Source organism: Pan troglodytes, chromosome 10, assembly GCF_028858775.2.
Source record: "Pan troglodytes isolate AG18354 chromosome 10, NHGRI_mPanTro3-v2.0_pri, whole genome shotgun sequence".
In the NCBI taxonomy this organism is placed as follows: Eukaryota; Metazoa; Chordata; class Mammalia; order Primates; family Hominidae; genus Pan; species Pan troglodytes.
In genome coordinates, this window is record NC_072408.2 from 97005964 (window position 1) to 97025974 (window position 20011).

The window sequence follows — 20011 nt, forward strand, 5'->3', positions numbered from 1 at the left end:
AAAAGAATTCAAAGAAATACATAAACTATTTGCCCTTCAGCTGTCATTTTCCATTTATTTGCACACAGTTTGAAAGTGCTCAAATAGATCTCAGAAGTCTTAAGAGATGAAATATCAGAATGACTTTAAACAAGCTCAGTAGATGTTTTGTTGTGGTGTTATTTGCCATTTGTGCTTACATTTCCTGATTAAATTGTGCCTTTCTTTAGGTCAGAAATGTATCACATCCTTAACAGTTCTAAGAGTTGCAGTGTCTTCCTCCCATAAAACATTTTTCTAAACATCAAATTTCCTATAATCATTGGGCACATATACTAGGTACATGCCTAGAAATGTTAAATGCTGTACATATCCACTTAGATATCTTTGGAAAAAATTGACTTGTTAAAATGGTCTAATAGAAAAACATCAAGGGAAAGTTCTTAGTGTACAGTCCTGTTTCCCAAAATAAGTTTTTAATAGCGTTCATTACGCAATTGCATGTTCAAATTGACAGCTTTGCTGTATTTTTTCAAGATGTAGATTTCTTTCTGTGTGTAGGTGCTATAAAGTATTCTGGGAGCTATTTTGCTAAAAATAAGCCATCTGTGTCAATAGTGAGTGCTCAATGTACAATCTGATATCATTTGCACCTGCAAAAGTTCAAGAAAGGTAAATGCAGGTGAGATGAAAAACCCTTTTACATAATTGAATGACATATCTTCCCAAGTCTTATTTATTAAGCTAGCTTGGTTCCCCTTAATAAGCTGCTGCCCACCAAATCACAGATTCCTCAAATATTAGATACAATGGCAGAATGCAGAAGTGGTACCAGGTAGAATTCATAGCCAAGGTGTTGATAAGATTGGTTTCTTCTGGAGGTTAAAGGAGAATCTGCTCCTTCCGTCTCTCCTGTTCTTTCCTCTCTTTTCTGTTGGTTGCTGGAACTCATTGACATCTCTTGACCTGCAGTTGTATCACTCCATTCTCTGCATGCACCATCATGTGGCATTCTCCCTGGGTGTGTCTGTGTCCCAGTGTATTCACATAGATACCAATTACTGAATTTAAGGCTCACCCCAATCCAACATGACTTCATCTTAACTTGATTACTGCCAAAACACAATTGCCAAATTAGGTAAGATTTACAAGTATTGGGAGTTAGGATTTCATATCTTTGTTTTAGGGGACACAATTCAACCACAACACTTTTATTTCCTATTCCACTTTAAACTGTTCACTATAAATTTTTTTTTTCAGAAAATCAGTTGTAGGAAATAAAAGTGTCTGTGGGTAACCTCTGCTATCAGCCTGGTAATACCAATGTCCTTTGAAGCAACGGTGTGCAAAAGAGGCTCCAATTCTTAAAATGGAAAAGAGAGCAAGACACAAATCAGCATCTCAAAAAATTATCCTGTCACTGTGATGGGATGGTATCTTGAGTGATTGCTTTGCATTTTCTTCACTGTAGCTCAGGAACTGGTGCCTCTCTTTCCAACCGTACAACAGAGACAACATAAAAGTCCATGTCAGATGTTTCTTTCTCTGCTTGTTGACAAAACCACATTAGTTATGAGCATGTCACCTTTCCTTGGAGAATGAGTGCTGCTCAAACTACCCATCTATAAATTTGCTTGTGTATGATGAATGAGAGACAAGAGTAGAATTGCTTGGAATCAGATGTCCTAATCAACTCAGAGCAGAGAGGGCAATAAGTGACAGGGTGCAGAGGGAAAAAAAAATCAGAGAAAGAAAATGGGAATGCTAAGGTTATCAGCTGAGAAAAAAACAGAAATAAAGAAATGTCACTTCTAATTGCTCCTAATGCAGTAAAACATGGTCACTGATTAGGGAATCCAAGCAGAAAAGTCTCTTTTGGGTCCAGATGGTGAGAGTTAAGGCTATTATGTGTATTAAAACACCATCTGTATTTTTGAGAACACTAACAGTATATTCCAATATCCAAGGAGAACCGGTGTGGATTTCTGCTTGCTCTAATTGCTGCACTACCTGAAATGTATTCACAGCTTCTCCATCTGCACCACATTTCTGATGCCTGCCATGCACCATTTGACAATCTGCAGTGCTATGCTCTTTCTGTGACCCCATCTTTCCCACTGCATCATTTAGCTCAAATACATTCAGCCACAAAGGCTTTCCAAATCATTCACTTAGTGACCAAGGACAGAGTTACCTACCACCCACTGGGGAATGAGTCATCATATCATGAAGGCTGTGGAAAAAACAGACATTTGTCAACAGGTTCTGTGTGTTGTAGAAGATGAGTTCAAATGTAGGACACCACACAGATTTAGTGGTGCATAATAGATGAATAAATTTTTGACAACAAATGTCAGGCATCTTCAGAATCTTAAACAATAAGAAAATGGAAAGTTAAATGTTTGTTATTAAATAGTCACTGTGGGATCCCCATTTAATAATCAAGGTTCAAAAAAAATCAAAGCTCTTTGCTCTGCCAGCATTACACTTTAAAAAATAAGCAAAGGGAAGAAGCTCTTGAGCCATTGAGAAATATTCTGGGTTTATCCTATCACCTCACAGTGTTTCTGGGATCAAGACTGGCTTATAAACAAATTGTGAGTTAGGTAAAGTTTGTTTCTTGCATTCTCACCTTTTGTGCTTCCACTAATTGGAAATTGATTTTCTTTTTACCCTTCTATCTCCCAAGCTTCATCAGGACTGCAGTGAATGAATTATCTTAAAAGTGATTCTTCAAGCAATTGCAATTGTTAAAAAAAAAAAAAAACAGGAAAATACAGATAAGCAAAGGAAAATAAATTATCTGTGATCCAATCGCCAGCAATATCTACTCTTAACATTTTGGCATATAATATTCTGGGCTTTTTGTGTATATGTAGTCACAAACATTTTGCTTTGCACTCACTTTTGTAGCCTATATTGCTCACTTAAGTAGCTTTCTAAATCCATATATGTACATGCCCATTTTCATTTTTAATCAAGGCATTGGCTAACATTGCACAATTTAGTTAAGCTTTTTCCATGTTTTCGGTATTATAAATGAGGTGGAAGCATTTAACTTTATTGGATATTTTCCTTAGATAAATTGTAAACTGTGGCCCATTGGGTCATGGTCCTTCTGATATAAGTTGCTCAAATTCATTTGAAAAAGTTTGTATTAATTGACACATCCATGCAGAGTATCCGTTTCCATAGTAGGGATTATTATGTTCTTATGTTCTTGTTTAATCTGATAGGTGATAAATGATAAATTATTATTGTTTTTAATATGAGTCTCTCTTTTAGAGACTGGGTCTCTCTCTGTGGCCCAGGCTGGAGTGCAGTGGCAAGATCATAACTCACTGCAATAGTAAACTCCCGGGCTCAAGCGATCCTCCGTCCTCAGCCTCCCTAGTAGCTGGGACTATAGGCATGCACCACCATGCCTGGATAATCAATCTTTCTTTCTTTCTTTCTTTCTTTCTTTCTTTCTTTCTTTCTTTCTTTCTTTCTTTCTTTCTTTCTTTCTTTCTTTCTTTCGATAGGGTCTCACTGTGTTGCCCAGGCTGGTCTCAAACTCCTGGCCTCAAGTGATCCTCTTGCCTCATCCCCCCCAAAGCAGCACTGGGATTACAGGCATGAGCCACCAGGCCTAGCCTTTACTTTTCTTCTTTCATGAATTGGCTACTCACAGGCATTTCCAAGTTTTGAATTTGTGGTATTATCTTTCTGATCCATTTGCAAGACCTTTTTATGTGTTAGTAATATAATTCATTGATGTATCATACACAATTTATATATTTTTCTCAGTTTGTTTCTTGTCTTTAACTTTGTGGGTCTTTTTTGATGGATATTTTATATTTTTTCAAGGCTAGATCAATTAATTTTTCACTTTTGGCTTACCTTTTAGCTTTCCTTAACACAGAGATATATAATATTTATCTTTTTTTTCAATCTGGGACTTTCACCCTTCTACTTTTTCCATTTAAATCATTAATTCATTTGGAATTTAATTTGACTTAAGGTGCAAGGTCAGCCAGGTGTGTTGGCTCACACCTGTAATCCCAGCACTTTGGGAGGCTGAAGCAGGAAGACTGCATGAGCCCAGGAGTTTAAGACCAGCCTGAGCAACATAGCAAAATGCAGTCTCTACCTAACAGCAACAACAGAAGTACAAGCTAAGAATCTAAATTTGTCACATTGTAGTTAGCCAAAATTTTTCGCTACTTTTTTTTCTGATTTAAAAATGCTTCACTTATCATTCACTAAACTCTTATCAGTTGTATGATTTATGTGTTGATTTCTATTTGTATTTTATTTCTATTTTGGCACTGGTGTCTCACCCTTCTGATCATTGTTACTTCATAATACAATCTGCTATCTAATAAGTTATAATTTTTCCATTATTACATACTTCCAATTATTATTTTTTGCTTTTATAAATAGAGCAGATAAAATTATTCATCATAATGTAGAAATGATTAATATAACCTAAAGTATTATCCCTTCTGAGAATATTTGCATTAACTCAAAATATGCTTCAAATTCTCTGGTGGGAGGTATATTCTGGTTACAAAGCAATTTCTGAGTGTTTCTATTGTCACCATATGTAGCTTATGCTTTTTCTAAAGACTAACCATGTTGTGAAGATGAAATGAGAAAATATAATTGAAACAGAACAAAGAATATAGTAGGAACTTAATTATTGAAATTTTGGCCTTGAAATCTCAAATAAAGGGATTTTACATTAGTTACTACCTTATTTTGTACATATGCCATAGACATAGTGAGTTTTCCATTTTCTTTTCTTTGAGATAAGAAATGGGAAAATAAAACAAGAGAAAATATAAGATATCTCTGCTTTCAGGGTGCTTTTTTTTCTGTAACAGTTCTTGGGTTTCCACTAACTTGCTTAATAGAACGTGTAGTAATAAATATAAACTACCATTTGTAAAATGTATACATGCTCTAAACTCTTTCTATATATAATTTCTAATCCAGACAAATACCTTATTTGTTGGTTGTGAATCCTGAGGTCCAGATATTTAGTAATTTCAGATTCCCTTCTACAAATCAAGTCTGTCAGACACTGGAAGCCAAGTCATGCTTCTTTCACTATGTGGTAATATGTCTCATGGAAGTGTTTTAAACTCGGAGGAACTTGGTATATTTTGGACTTCCATGCTTTGTTATTTTAATACAATGTTTTCTGAATTGTAACACAGTTATTGTATTGGACAGTTTTTACTGCAATAATGCTGCATAACAAAAAATCCCCAATTCCAGTGGTTTGCCATAACCATTTTTATTCCTTGTGAAAATATCTGTAGGTCAGCTGAAGTTTTTCTGATCTTGGTTGAACTTGATTGGATTCAGCTGGAGGCTTATCTGCAGTTCAGGTTGGGCTTTCCTCCACGTATCCCATTGTAGAACAAGCACAAGTTAGAGCATGCTCTTCTAACTGTAATGGTGGAAGCGCAAAAATTCAAGTCAAATTACATAACAGCAGTTAAAGTGCTCATGTCACATTTGCTACTATTCCACTGGCCAAAGCAAGTCACATGGTTAATGTTGACAGCAACAAGGAGAGAAAATATACTTTGCCTGTTTTAAAGGAGACATACCTAAGCATCCTGGCAATTGCATGGGTTACATTTCCGTAGGAAAGAGAGATAGGAGAATGGATACAATAATTCAGTCTATCACTGACACCTTTCAACTATCCAATAAAATATTGTAAATTTTCTAAATATGTTTAGTAGAACCCCTGGGAAGTCTATGTAGGTAAATCTTTATCTTTGTTCTAACCAGAGCAGTTTTGCTTTTATCAGTCTTATATATTAGGCTTCAGTAAACATTTATTATGAACAAAAGGTAAATAAATTCATGCTTAGAAACCACTGGCATAAGAGATTAATACTAGCAAAAAATCAGGTATGTGAATTTGAGATAGTCCATTTTATAGTTAATTTACTTTCTTTTTCTGCTGTAAGTGGATGAGACTAACTTGTGCTTCACAGAGAAGAGGTTTGTCAGAATTGTTAAAATTCTGATTAGGGCACTTTCTAGCTGTGTCACGTTGTTATACTTAACCTCTTTCTGCGCTTTACTTTTTTTCAACAATAAATTGAGAATAAAAATATCTAAAGCATAGGGTTATCGTAACTAATAAGACAATGAATCCATAAAGAATATTTCGGACAATGCTAGTATGGAGGAAAGTAACAAACTAGTGATACTTACAGGAGACCCATCATTAAGTAGAATGGTAGAGAAAGGTAGATCTGATCTTGCTGTTAGAAGTAGCCATTCATGTGAGACAACCTAATTATTATATTGTATTCTTTCAAAAATATTTTTATACAACTTGAAAACACAAAATAACGTGTATTTTATATATATGTGTGTGTGTGTAGAAAGTATCAAAATGAACACCTATAACTCATCACTGAACCTAAGAGCTTAAATGGTACCAGTGCCTTTGCATCAATCTGTGTGCTCCTTTTCATCCTAACTCTCTGCCTTAACACACGCCTCCCAATTATAATTTCTATGTAGTGTACCATAATGGTTAAGAATGGAGTCTGAGCCAGACTAATTGCAATAAGCATGTTTTTTGAATCCTCTTTGCCTCAGTTTCTAAATTGGTATTTTGATGATCATTATATTTTCCTCATGTAAGAATTGTATTGTTTAATACATTTGTAGCATACAAAAGGAGGCCTTATAAATAGTAGGCAGTGTGTAAGTTTTAATTGTTAACTATTATTATCATCATTGTTATTAGTGACATACATATGTCACTAAGCAATCTATTGTATGGCTTTGCTTGCTTTTGAGCATTACAAAAATGGAATAATAATCTTAATGTCCTCTTTTGTGACTGACTTTTTAACTCAACATTATGTTTCTAAGTGTCGTCTTACATGTCGCGTAATTTTCCTCATCAGGATTTATTCATTTTCTTGTTGATGGGTATTTGTGTTGCTTCCATTCAAATAGTTATTTTTATTATGAATGATGTTATTATAACCATTGTTGTACATGCCTACTAGTGTGTACATGCAAGGATTTCCCTAAGGTCATCCCTTGAAGTAAAATGGATGGGCTATGGGAACTTTGAAATGTTCATCTATGTAAGATGGGACCAAATTGTTTCCAATGCAGTTATGTCAAATTATACTTCAACCAGTGATCCACTGTGGTATTAATTTACAATTCTGTAATTACATGACAATATATTTTTATTTGTATTGGCTCTTCATGCTTCTTATTTTGTGATATTCCTACTCTTGGTTTTTATGCCAGTTTTTCCTTGGATTATTTTATTCTGTTTATTGAGTTGTAGAAGTTATTTATTCTTTGAATGCTAATCCATTATTGGCTATGTATGTTACAGATACTGTCTCTCACAATGGGTTGATTTTCACTTTCATCACAGTGCCTTTTTATAAATAAAATTTCTTAATTTTAATACAAATTTGTCAATCTTATCTCTAATGGTTAGCATTTAAAAAAATTCCCTAACCCAAATTTAAAATTTGTTCTCACATAATTTCTATCAAAATTTTAAAGTTTTCCCTCTTACATTTAAGGATTTATCTATCTTGCATATATTTTTGTCTATGGTATGTGGTAGGAATCTTATTTGATTTTATCCATATGTATAAATGAATTGTATTAAATTTTTCTTCTTTCTGTCATAATCTTCAAGGTAACTTTTGTAATATCCTGAGTTTGCATATATACATGGTCCTAGTTGGGGCTCTGTCTTTTTTTTTCTTTTTCTGTTTCACAGGTTATTTGTTTTTTTACTCCGGCACAACTAATCCTCTGTATTATAGCATTGTAATAAGATGATATCTGGTAAAGCAAGTAGCTCCTCTTTATACTTCATCTTGAACAACATCTTAACAACTAATAGGATTTTGCTCATCCACATACATTTGAAAATCAGCTTGATATTTTAAAGTTTAACTACAGTAGATAGCAGTATGAATTTCTTTTTGTTTATTCTATTTAGAATTAATCTGGTCTCTTAAATGTAGACTGATATTTCTTAGTTCTGGAAAACCTCAGCCATTACTTATTCAAATTCACTTATCCCTCATATGATCTATCTTTTCTTCTTGAGACTCTGGTAAAATGTATTTTTAAAATTCTCATTCTGTTTTCTATATCATTTAAGCTATTTGTTGACATTTTCATCTTCTCTTTATGTAGGAGTCTGTGTTTCTTCTTTCAATCTATCTTCCAATGTACTAATTATCTCTTCAGCACTTTCTAATCTGCTTTTTAACTTCATTAATTCTGATTTCAACGATTTCATTTATATTTGAAACATTTACTTTCTTACTTTTTAAATTTTGTTTATTTTTAATGTCACTTTGAATATTTTTAAAATGAAATCTCATTTTTTAACTTTTCAGACATTTAATTCATAACTTATAATTTCTGATAACTGTAATATCTGAATGCCTTGAGGCCATAATGCTGCTGTTTGTTACTTTTTCAGACTGTTATTTATTTTTATTTCCTTGTGTGTTTGATTTTTTAAATGGTAAATTTAAATTTTATTGGTCTTAGTATATACTAAGTCTAGAAACCTAAATGGAGAATGCTATCATCCAGAGATGACTTTCAAATACAAGCTGGTTTGAAATATATGTAGATTTGAAATATATTTGGAGGCTGGGTGTGGCAGCTCATGCCTGTAATTCCAGAACTTTGGGAGGCTGAGGTAGGAGGATTGCTCAAGGCCTGGAGCTTGAGACCAGCCTGGGCAACAAAGTGAGACCCTGTTTCTACCAAAAAAAAAAATATATATATATATATATATATATATCCAGGCATGGTGGTACATGCCTGCAGTTCCAGCTACTTGGGAGGGTGAGGCAGGAGGATGGCTTTAGCCCATGAGGTCAAGGCTGCAGTGAGCAGTGATTGTACCACTGCATGCTAGCCTGGGTGAAACAGCAAGATTCTGTCTCATAAGAAAAGAAAGAAATGAAATGTATTTGGAAATAACATGGAAACAAAAGTTTTATGTAGGTAAACATCTGAAAGACTTGCTTATCTCTTGTAAGAAGCCAGATGGTGCTATAAACAGTGAGTAACCTCTTTAGGCCCCTTCGAGATGTCGCCTAAACAAAGCAATCTGAAGTTTCACTCTCTTTCATTTCATTGTCCTTAGTTTTGGTCTATATTAGTCTTGTTATAGACACACTTTAAGATGGCCACTATAAGTCTTGCCTCCTGCTGTTAAAAAACTTATATAATTCCCTCTCGATGAGAATGTATAAGACCTGCAACTTGATTCTAACTACTAGGATGTGGCAAGGGTGATTGGATGGTATTTTTATCATTGTGCTTCAATGTATGAGACTCCATCTTACTAGCAGACTTGTTCTAAAGTCTTGACCTCATTGCTGGCTTTGAAGAAAGAAGCTTCAATGAGTCTTATAGGTGTATAAAAAGAAATAAGTTCATTCAACACTAGTGAGCTTGGAAACAAACCTTTCCCAGTCAAGCTTCTAGATAAGAACCCAGCTTTTGTTGACAGCTTGACTGCAGTCATGCAGAGGACCTAGCTAAACTAAGACTCGTAAATAATGGAAACTCTGATGTCATAAATGTATTTTGCTTTAAGTCACTAGGTTTATGATAATTTGTTATGTAGCATAGAAAAGAAAATCGAAGGCTGATATTATCATTTTTTTGTCTATAAAAAGCCTACCTTTTGATGGCTTACTTTTCACTCCTCTCTGCTCTTGTTTCAGCTGTTATTTTTTTTTCTCTCAAAAGGATTAGGAAAGACATAAAAGGTTGGTGGTGTTTAAGATGAGAAACTTGAGAGGTGATAAAAATTTTCTATTAATTGCTTTATAACCAAAGTGCATTAATTTTTTTTTTATCAAAAGCCTAGTTGTCTTGAGCAAGATGGTCTTTCAGAGTGTCTAGACTGCCTTACTTTTATAAGAAGAAGTTCTCAAATTCAATTCTTATAATTGAAATGAGAAAAAAATGTGTTTTGTGGTTGACATGTAGAGTCTAAAGAACATATTACTTTCTCTTGGAAGAAAAGACTTTGACTAAAAAAATGCAGTTTGGGGTGAGAAAAAGATGTTTGGTAAGTTATATTGACTTTATGTTGTTAACATATTGACTTTATATTGATTCAATATTCAAAAAGAGAAATTGAAAAAAGGAAAAAGACAATTCATTTTTTAGCTCTAAAGAAATTACATATAATCAAACACTAACTGGAAAGGGCTAAAAAAATTTGTTCATAATGACTATCGTAAGAATTTACTCTCCATATATTCTTTGAATTCTATTCTTTTTCTTTTTACTCCTCCGTCTTTCCAGAGCTAATGTCCACCTGTTTCAATAAGGATAGGTTCTCGTGACCGAGTCATATAAATAAGTCTTTTGTAAGTTTGCATAAATCTACTAAGCAACCATTAACCACTTACCATCAGCACTTTGAAATTCACCTTTGTATCTCAACTTACTATGTTTTTCCTTTCTACTTATTATTCCTTTTGAAAGTAATACTAATATGTTTACTTTTCAAAATATCCTCATCTTTTTCTTTTGGAGAGTTATGTAAACAACAACATTCAATGGTTAATTTCTATGTGCTAGAAACAATGTTAATTGATTTACATAACTTATCCTAGCTATCCTCATAATATTATCATTATTTATAGTTTCTCATTATTTATATTTATATTTATCATTATTTATTATCATTATATTATGAAGAAAATTATTAAAATATTCATTGTAACATATTTTAAAAGTCAAATGCTAATAAAAGATATAGTGATAAATAGTGGATTCTCTCATCAGCTCTTGTTAACTCCTTCATTCCATGATACAGAGGCAAACTATTAAATTCTTTTAGTTTTATTTGATTTTAAACTCTCAATTTTAAAATAACTCACTTAGATGTCTATTTATTGCCTTTAAAAATATTACATATTATATTCTGACTGCCTACTATTAAAAGGAATGCTTTCCTTGTAAAATGAAAAAAGAGGCAAGAATATTGTATCTCACCATTCCTTTTCAACATTGTACTGGAAGGCCTGGCCAATGCAATAAGACAAGAAAAAGAAATAAAGGGTGTACATATTGGGAATGCATAGATAGAACTATATTTGTTTGGTGATGACATGATTGCATATTTTGCATGATTTATATGTAGAAAATCCCATAGTTGGCAAAAAGTCCCTGAAACTAATAAGCTGTTATAGCAAGGTTGTAGGATAAAAAGTTAATATACAAAAGTTAATTGATTACATAAAATATTTAAGTATAGATCAAACAAAATATGTACAGGATCTATGTGGCTAAAACTACAAAAGTCCGATGAAGGAGATCAAAGAAGATCTAGATAGATATTCTATGTATACGGACAGGAAAGACTCTATATTGCTAAGATGTCAATTCTTCTCAACTTAATTTCCACATTCATTGCAACTCCCATTAAAATCCAAGCAAGTTATTTTCTGTGTATCAACAAATTGACAAGAAAGTTTATATTAAAATACAAAAAGACTCAGAATAGGCAACATAATACACAAGAAGAAGAACAAAGAAGAATATGACACAATTCAAATGGAAAATTTATTATAAAGCTGCAATAGTCAAAACAGCATGTTATGGAAGAATTAACACATAGACCAATAGAACAGAATAGAGAGCCTAGAAATAGACCCACACAAATATAGTAAACTGATCTTAGACAAAGAAACAAATGCAATTCACTGTAGAAAAGATCATCTTTTCAACAAGTGATGCTGGAACAACTGGATATCTACATTGGAAATAAAAACAATCCAGACATAGACTTTACACAGTTCACAAAAATTAGCTCAAAATGGATCATAGAACTAAATAAAAAACCGACACTCTAAAAATTCTATAACAGGAGAAAATATAGGTGACCTTGTGTTTTTAGATACAACTTCTTAAGCACACCATAAAAGTGAAATTTGTTCAAATTAAAAGCTTCTGCAAAGATATTATTAAGAGAATTAAAATACAAGCCACAGAATGGGAAAATATGCACAAAATACATATCTGATAAAGGGCTTGCACTTAAAATATAAAAAGAACACTTAAAACTCAAAAATAAGAAAACAATCCAATTTAAAATGGGAAAAAGATCTGAACAGACACCTCACCAAAGAGGATATACAGATAGCAAATATACATATAAAAAGATGTTAAACATTGTATGTCATAAGAGAATTGAAAATTAAACAACTATCTACCACTACATATCTATTAGAAGGATTAAAATCTGAAATATGACAATATCATATAGTGGTAAGGATGCAGATCAACAGGTGTTTTCATTCATTGCTGGTAGGAATACAAAATGGTACAGCCACTTTGGCAGTTCCATACAAGGCTAAACATAATCTTACCATACTATACAGCAATTGCTCTTTTAAATATTATCTGAATAAGTTGAAAACTTACATCTACACAAGTAAATGTTTATAACAAGTTTATTCATAATCACCAACAACCGAAACAATCAAGACATCATTCAGTAGTAGACGAACAAATTGTGGTACATGCACAGAATAAAATGATCAGTAATGAAAAGGAATGACCTATTAAGCCACGAAAACACATGGAGCAATGTTACATGAATATTAGTAAGTTAAAGAAGCCAATCTGAAGAGGCTACTTGCTGTATAAGTCCAGCTACATGATGCTCTGAAAAAGACAGAAATATAGAGACTATAAAATGATAAGTGGTTTCCAGGGCTTTAGAGAGTGGAGAGAACAAATAATTGAAATGAAGGAAATTTTTAAGACAGTAAAACTATTCCCCATGATATTTTAATGGTGAATGCATAAAATTATGCTTTTTAGCCCCTTCCCTCATCCATAGAACTATTCAACACAAAGTGTAAGCCTTAATGTAAACTATGACTTCAGTTAATAATTATATACTACCTTCCGTTCATTAATGTAACAAATGTACTACACTAATGCAAGATAAGAAAAACTAAGTATGTGAGGGTTACTTGAAAACTCTCTGTAATGTACGCTCAATATTTCTGTAAATCTAAAACTGTTTAAAAATAAATTCTATTATTAATGGTTAAAATAACCTCACATTCTGTTTTGACTTCCCACTATGAATAAGGTTGTTTCAGTTTTCTCATACTACCTTTCCTCCTGTCTCCATGTATTTCTTCCTCATTTTTGTTAAATCACTGTTCAATGTAGAGATGATTATAATGATGTAAATATCATTATCAACTGAGCAGTGTAGCATATTTTGATTACTCTTTATTTTTTATACAGCTATTCATTTTTTTCTGTAGTTTTAATTACTCTCCAGCAGGAACTGAAAAACACCTCTAATTATAATCAAACACCCCAATTAGTCTATTAGTTCACTTTTTTTTGAATTCATATTTCTTAGAGCACTCTGTCCTCTTGCTCCAATTGGATTGATTTCTTTCTAGGCATTTTGCTTGGTTGAGTTTTGTCTTGTATTTGCTTGCTTTCATTATCATTCTCAGAGTACTCTTCCTTTTCTCCTTACTTGGATTCCCTATTTCCTGAATTCTAAATCTTTCTTGATGGTGGTTTTGCATTGCGTTGAATTAGACAAAGTGGAGCTGCATTTCCCAGAATGCTCCTCCCAATGTGGTTCAAAGTTAGCATTGGCTTCATGGGATATTTTGGTGAACGTTTGGAGGATGGAAGTGAAACAGGAGCCATTATTTCTTATTTTGAGAGAATTAGTGCAAGATACCAGGCACTGTGGAATCTTTTCATATTGTTGCTAATGCTGGCTCACCTGAGTGGTATGGAACAATGGCTGGTGCCACAAATTCTCCCCCTAGGCTTCTCCTTCAACATCTTTGAGTTCTGGGCTAGCATGAGTGGAGTTCCATAGCAAAACACACCAACTTCTCCTGCAGGTCATCTAAGGCATAGAGGTTGGAGGTGCTGAGTGACAGGTGTGGGTTCTGGTTTCGCTTTGCAAGCTCGTTTGTCTTCATAGGTTCCAGCTGTCCTCATGGCTTACAATTTATCCTCATTGGCTCCATTGTCCTCCTTTTCCACATAAGCTTTCCTTCCTAGCCACTGGTTTGGTTAACTTATAGCAACTTCAGGCTCAACATTAGATGCCTCAAAGATTACTTCAACAGTTCCTAAAATGTTGTGTTCTAATATTTACAATGAATCCTCTATTCTATATCACACAGAACATTTCTGACTTTTTGATCATATCCTAAATGATATATGCATTTTGGTGGAGTACTCTTCAAGTAGTTTACAGGGAGATGATGCAGCAGGTAAATTTTTAGAGTTTTGCATGTCCAAAAATATCTATGCCCCAATATCTTGATATTGAAGGATGGGCATACAATATTAGTTTAGAAATAGATTTTTCCCACAGAATTTGAAAACACTACACATTATCTTCTAGTTTTAAATTTTTCTATCAAGAATCTCTTGCCATTCTGACTTGTGATTGGCATTCTGATTTCTGAATGTCTGTCACATTTTTTTCATCTTTAAAAGTTTTTAGGGTATGTATTTTTTCTCTGAAATTTATCCCTGATATGGTATAATTGGTTGTGCTTCTTTTATTTTTCATTGTAATAGACATTTGGCGATCCTTTGTAATCAGGAAACTCAATTTTTCAATTATGCAGTTTTTATTTTATTTTATTGTTTTTTTCATCTTTTCTACTGGTCTGTTGTGCACTTCTTAATAAAAAGTTACAACTCCTAGACTGATTCTGTAATTCTTTCTACCTTCTTGTTCAGCCTACTAAGAGGTTTAAGTACTTTCTTCGTTTCTTCCCTCTTTCTCTGAATTTTATATTTATACAATTATATCTTTAATGTCTAAGTGTTTTTCCTTATTCTTTAAATATGTTTCAGGCATTTGTTCTTTTCTTAAAAGACACAGTATCTTCTCTCATTTCTGGTAAGACAACATTGATTATGTCTTTTAGTATTTCTGTTTTTCTCAATTTTTTTCTCTTTTTCTTCTGCTTTTAAAAAATATCTTTATGAGAGAGTCTTTTTCTGAAAGCACATTGTTTCTCAACTGTCCCTTCACATTTAAGAAGACATTACAATTGATTGAAATCCAAGTATATAGATAATGCATGTTGGTGCATACATAACTATTTCATAGGAAGTTCCCTCACATCCTCAATGTCTTGAAATGTACTCAGCTTCTCAAAAGAAGCACAGCTTCTGTGGTCTGTCTCTTCAATCAGAGAAAGACAGCTAGGGGGAGGATGAGTATCTTAGTCTGCTAGAGCTGCCATAACAAAATCGCATAGACTGGGTGGCTTAAACAACAGGCATCTATTTTCTCAGTTATGGAGGCTGGAAGTCTGAAATCTGGGTGCGCATGCTGGAATTCTGGCCAGGACTCTTATCTTTGTAGATGGCTTCTTATCCCATGGTATAACCACAAGACCTCTCATTGTGACTGTGCAGAGAGAAAATGAACGATCTCTCTAGTGTCTCTTCTTATGAGGACACCAATTCCATCATGGGGCCCCACCCTCATGACCTTATTGAAAATCACCTCACAGATGCCTCATCACAATGGGGGTTAAGATTTCAACATATGGATTTGGGGAGTGGGGACACAATTCATTCATAACTGTGAGTGTCCCAGTTTAATGTGTGATCATTTAATTCCTCTGCTTTCAGTAGGGCATCTCATTTCTCTCCTCCACTCTTGTTTTGTTCAGTTTCTTCAGAGAGTAAATTACATTGTTCTCAGGTGAGGGAGGAGCAGTCATGGGTGTGTTGGATAGGAGAAGGGACGTACCAGTCTGATTGCCCCTTAAACGGATTTTTACTTTCTCCTTTTTATTTTTAGCACCTTTCCTCACTTACACTTTCAGAGCTACCATATGCCTTTAATTTGTTTTCAGCTTCTCTGTGTCACAAACTAAATTTCTTCTGATTGGATTCTTCTATTTAAGCTCCATGAGGACACAGTTTTTGTGTTTTGTTCACTGCTCTCTTGCTTCTTTCTAGAACAGTGCCTGGCACATACTAGGTGCTCAGTGAATATTTGGTGAATGATAAATACAAGTACTTAGTTTCAGCTTTGGTCACCCTGCTGTCAATTACTATTTCAATACTTAAAATTTTGTTGTCATCTTTCTTCTTCTGTTTTCTCCTCTCATGTTTTTTTGATTATGTAGGCAGTATCCCACTTTAAAAATTATTTATATTTATCTATACATTTATTTTCATGGGGTTTTAAAGCACAGTGAAACAAACATGTGCTTTCGTATCACTGTGCTTACCTAAATATCAAGCATTATTTTTCAACTGTTTGAATATTTTAAAAACATTTTTCTTTTGACTCTTTAAACATTCTTTCAGCAAAATTGTAAGTCCTACAGATGGGAACATGTGTCTTTTGTTTTGAGAATCTTGTAGTTTCTCCAACTTTTATCTATTATACTATTATGTTTATTTTGATTTTTTAAATTCAGCAGCAGGAGGTATCTGTCCATTTAGTTTTTTTTTAATGAAGTAAGTACACTAGACTTCAGGAACTCTTGGGCTTTCTCCTTTCCCTGAACTTTAAATAAATTATGACACATTTATTTTACAGCAGACTTAGATGCCAGGAAAGATCAGAAAAATCTATCTTCCATTTCTCAGATAAAGGACGATTATCCCAGCAGTATTTGTGTAATGACTCACTCATTATTGATCAAGAGTCTGGAAAGTCTGGGGATTTTGCATTTGGAGAATTTGGGAGTAATTTATGATAACAAGCAATAATGGGAAGATAGTGATTCTGTATGTTTGTTGCTAAATGCACCTGTCAAACCCAGATGCCAACAGGCATAAATGTGATAAAAAAGAACATTCTCAAAACATCTAGTGTTTCTGGAAGTAAAATAACCCAGTCACATACTGCTGGATAGCCAAGTGATTATTTGGCTTATTTTCTCTTGGCTTATTACTGATAAGTAGCTTCTGTTATAAATTATAAATGTGAAAATTATAAAATATTACATATGTAAGACTGTGTTCTGTATCTGTTATTAGTGCTGGAGATTGAGGGTTTTTGTCTCTTCAGATTCATTTTTCAGTTGGTTAAGCATCTCACCGTAATATAAGGCTGCTACTGACCTGTTAAAAATTAAATTTTTAAAATTGACATCTTTGGATGAGCTCCCGCTAACAAAAGAAGTTTGCTGAGTTTCTAATACTGCCTCCCTCCTCTACAAGCAGTAATGGTTTTATTGTTCTAAAAAGAGATAAAAATCATGTTATCTCAGTTTTAAATCTAAGTATTCTGTTGAATTCAATAAAGCATTTATTAAGTAAAGAAATAACTTGGAGTAGTAAAAAGCACTTGCTGCAGTCATACCCAAGGGTGAGAATAAAAATATTGAACGATTAGATGGTGCACACCATACAATCTGAAAGGATAATAGCTAGAACACCAGCATCCTGCTCTGTAACAAGCATTGCCTTTTAGTTTCTACATGGTGAGAAAGTCCACTGGGCCCTAAGGGAAAAGCCATCAACATCTAGGGGACTCATGGCCACAGCAACTTATCATCCATGTAGAAATATTTCAAGATTTTAATAATTACTGATATAGTTTGGCTGTGTCCCCACCCAAATCTCATCTTGAATTGTAACTCCCACAATTCCCACATATCGTAGGAAGAACCTGGTGAGAAGTGATTGAATTATGGCGGCAGGTCTTTCCTGCACTGTTCTCGTGATAGTGAATGAGTCTCATGAGATCTGATGGTTTTATAAAGAGGGATTCCTCTGCACAAGCTCTCTCTTTGCCTGCCACCATCCATGTAAGATGTGACTTGCTCCTCCTTGGCTTCCACCATGATTGTGAGGCCCCCCAGCCATGTGGAACTATGAGTCCATTAAATCTCTTTCTTTTGTAAATTGCCCAGTCTTGGGTTTGTCTTTAGCAGCAGCATGAAAACAGACTAATATAACTATTATTGATGCACTAGTGCTTTTTGGCTGAATATTGGCCTAGTCACACTGAATTTGAATTTCTCTCACAGCAGTTCTTCACAATGTGATCCAGGGGCAGGTCCCTAGCCTTTCTGAGCTTAGTTTCTTTATCTCTTTTAAAAGGATGCCTTGGCTGGGCTGTAGCTCCCATGTGTCCTTTTGTAATTCTTGTTCAGATTTTCTAGATGTATCTTGGGCAGACAGAGACTCTTTCATCCTATGTTTCCTGGGAAAGAAGACTCTGCAGTAGAAACTCTGTACTACCGAACTGTATCACAAAGGGAGCTGGAACTCTGCCATGAGGGGGTCCTGCTTGTGGAATTAAGGAGCCACCTCTACAACTGTCAGTTCCAGAATCTTGCTGCCATTGCTAGTTCAGGAAGGCTCCTTTGCCAAATCTGACAGTTGTTGATAATGTTGTTATAAACTCCTACCTATGCTATGATCTTATGTGAAAATGGATGCCTGACCTTTTATCCCAATTAACTCAGTCTGAATTCTTTTCAAGTCTTGAGTAAGTCCATCTGAATGTAAGAAGCTAAATCCCATTTGGAGTTCTAGATATAAGGGACTGAGAAACATTTTTAGCTTTTTTGCCTCTGCAGTAGAAGAAGGCAAACTGAAGGCCTTAAGTAAATTTTGAAAAAATCCAGTCCACAGTGACTGTGATACAAACTCAGGTCTCTTTGACACCAAAGGCAAAGCTCATATCCAATATATCATTTTAAATGTCACTTCTACCTTAAAGGTTCTGTGATTGACTGTAAGGTATCTAAATTCAAATTTGCATGATGATGTCCAAAGTTTTCACAACTTTGGACATAGTAGTGTGCAAAACACTGCTACTGTGCTTATGCTGCTGATTTACCAACTGATAGAACTTTGACAGATGAAAAATACAAATGCATAGGATTAAAAGGAAAGTGCCCAAAAATATATAACTAGGATTTATACCCAGGTCTCTGAATCCAAAGCATTTATTGTTCAGATTTTATGATACCAAAATACTTGAATTTATTTTTAAAACGTTTTAGCTTATATACTATTTCACCAATGGGATGAGTTAGCATTAACTTTGGTTAGTGAGTCAACTTGATTTCAAAGAATGTTGTCTGTAATAGCTTTGATATAAATTGGTAGTTTGTGTACCCTTTTAAAGATAATGAGTGTCATGGTTAATTGTATGTGTTAATTTGATTGGGATAAAGGATACCCAGATAGCTGGTAAAACAGTATTTCTTGGTGTGTCTGTAGGGTGTTTCTGGAAGAGTTTAACATTTGGATTGGTAGACTGAATAAAGCAGATTGCCCTCTCCTATATGTGTGGGCCCCATACAATCTCTTGAAGGCCTAAATAAAATTTAAAAGCTGAGTAAGGGGAAATTTATCTTCTCTCTGCTTGACTCTCTTTAAGCTGGGGCATTTGTTTTCTTCTGCCTTCAAACTTGAACTCAAACTGGTACTTATACCATCAGATCTCCTGCTTCTCAGGCCTTAGAACTCAGATTGGAACTATACCGTCAATGCTCCTGGGTCTCCAACTTGCTAACTGCATGTCTTGAGACTTTTCATCCACCGTAATTATATAAGCCAATTCCTTATAATAAATCTCTCTCTATATATACACACACATATGTGTATATAAAATATATATGCATATAAAATATGTTAGACACTTTATTAAAAAATATATATGATATACAAATCCTATTGGCTCTATTGTATATATCTCTCCTATAAATTCTGTTTATCTGGAGAATCCTTATATAATGAGTTATATAGGAACCTCGAATGACCATGTATGTAAAGTAAATATTTAATAACAATTGAATTCACCTCCCTGTGTATGAAAAGACAAAAATATGTTCTAAAAAAGAATTCTAAATTACTCTTTTCTTTTACTTACGCAGGATTATATAAACTATGTATAATTGAGCCTCTTTTACTATAGACATGTGAATTGCCAATGATTTCCTGCTAAATGAATTCTATTCTTTGTTGACATAATACAAGCTATAAG